The sequence below is a fragment of the Hordeum vulgare genome, chromosome 1H, assembly GCF_904849725.1.
Source record: "Hordeum vulgare subsp. vulgare chromosome 1H, MorexV3_pseudomolecules_assembly, whole genome shotgun sequence".
Lineage (NCBI taxonomy): Eukaryota > Viridiplantae > Streptophyta > Magnoliopsida > Poales > Poaceae > Hordeum > Hordeum vulgare.
The window spans coordinates 264,581,564-264,583,952 of record NC_058518.1 but is presented as its reverse complement, the minus strand read 5'-3'; positions in this window follow the sequence as shown (position 1 = coordinate 264,583,952).

The following is a 2,389-nucleotide window of genomic DNA, read 5'->3' as shown; positions in this document are numbered from 1 at the left end:
CTCATGGATCCTCTTTACGTACCCAGTGGCCCGACCTTTATCAGATGACCATGTCGGTACTACCTTGAAGCACGGATGTGGTACTTCAAATTTCAACAGGAACATTGGAAGCACAATGCTAAATTGTTCCTGATCAATTATCCAAACCGTATGGTATGGGTAAACATCATGATTCTTCTTGTCTCTTTATCAAGATGGTTATGTACCGGGTGACCTATCATGCATACCATACTGTATGTTTTTCTCGGGAATGGTATACTTTAATACGTGTGTGTGTGAAACACATTCTCATTCCCATTGGCCTCTTTGACCTTTCTTGTGGCATAACTTATCTAAGCAGTGTTAATTCCCTGTTTAGATATAAATCTTGGTGTACAACTCTATCAGTAAGACCGTGTTACTATTGTGGATAACATTCCGGTAGCCGCAGGTGGACGAGAACCTTGCCTATTGGTCCACCTCGTTTCAACGAGCAGGAAAATGGTTCTAGTCGTCCCCCGCCCTTGGTACCGATGTTGTTGCCAACATAACTGACAGGTTATCCTTTGACATGTCTTGCTACCAGGACCGTATAATATGTCACCCCTCTGCCTACTCTCGGCCCACATGGTGGACCCGTAACCCAAAGTTCCACAGGATTGAAACCTGACTCTCCTTTACATCTTTGAGTCCAAGGTATCCTTTGCACTTGGCTTTGTATGAAATTCCTCAGCCACCGTCCTATGGAACGATCACCCTTCGGTCCGGATATTATTCAACATGCCGAAGATCAAGTCCGCATTATTCATGAGAATCTGAAGGCTGCTCAGTCTCGTCAGAAGAGTCTGTATGACCGTCATCATCAAGATATGGTCTATCAACCTGGCGAAAAGGCTTATGTTTGTGTCACACCAATGAGAGGTGCACACCGTTTCGGAATCAAGGGAAAGTTAGCTCCTCGTTATATTGGTCCTTTCACTGTTCTCGAAAGGCGTGGAAGAGTGGCTTATCAATTGGAACTGCCGGCGAACCTTTCTCAGGTTCACGATGGCTTCCATGTTTCCCAGCTCCGTCGCTGCTTCAAGGACCCTATTCGAGCAGTGGATCATGATATGCTTGAGCTACAACAAGACCTCTCTTATAAAGAGCATCCGGTCCGCATTCTCGACCAAGCTGAACGTAAGACTCGTCGCAAGGTCACCAAGTTCCTTAAGGTGGAGTGGTCAAATCACTCTGAAGATGAAGCCACTTGGGAACGCGAGGATCATCTTCGTGATGAATACCCCGGGCTCTTTCCCTCTACCTCTTAATTCTCGGACGAGAATTCTTGTTAGTAGGGGAGAATTGTGACATCCTCGACTTTTGCTACAGTAAATATTGTAATTAAGCTACAGTGATCACCCGCTAATGATGCCACATCATCGAGAATTACCGTCGTTGACCCGCATTGAATTTCTATCCGGATTTAGAAGTTGAAAACAAAAGAGAAGTATATTTATAAATTCATGTTAACTATTAAAGAAAGAAAGTATTAAAAATAATAATGATAAAAGAAAAGAAAAGAAGAAAAAAATTAAAAATAAATAAATTAGAAAGAAGAAATAATAGAAAAGGAAAACAAAACAAAACAAAACAAAAAAAAAGAAAAAGAGGAAACCCCCCAACCCGTTGGCCGACTGGGCCAAAGTGGCCGAGCCGGGCCAGCCCACCCCGCACCCCTCAAACCCTAGGGCGAGGGAACTCCTCCCTGCCTCGCTCCCTCCCTCCCACTTGCGCCGCCGCCGCCAGGGGCTCCCGCCTTGATCCCCCAACCCCGCTCGTGGGGGGCCCCACCCCCACCGACACCTCCCACCTCTCGTACCCCCTGTCCACGAGAGACTTCTCTCTCTCTCTCTCGGTTCCTCCCGCACGACTCCATCTCCCCCCACGACCGAGTCCCCCTGGGCTCGAGCTCCTTCCCCAACTCCCACCGTCGGCCTCCCAGTCCCTCCCCACGCATCACCCTCCTCTCCACCTCGCCGCCACCCCGGACGGCGAGCCCCTCCCCTACATCTCCACCCCGCCGGCGAGCCCCCTCCCCCACCGGGCCTCCCCTACATCTCGACCTCCCTCCCGGCCTCCTCCACCCGCCGGCAGCAAGGCCCCCTCGACCCCTTCAACCACCGGCCGGCCCCCCTTCAACTCCGGCGACCACCACTCCCCTGCAACCTCTCCCCACCGCGGCACCACCTCCACCCTGCAGCTCCGGCGACCCGACCCTCCCCTACACACGCCGGCACCCTCCCGAGCCTCAGCCCCAGCAGCCCCGTCCACCACCCTCCGGATCCGTCGGCCGTGGCCCTCTCCATCTCGCCGGCCGGAGCCCTCTCGGCACTCCATCCTGGGGCCCCTCCTCAGCGGGGCCCCTCTC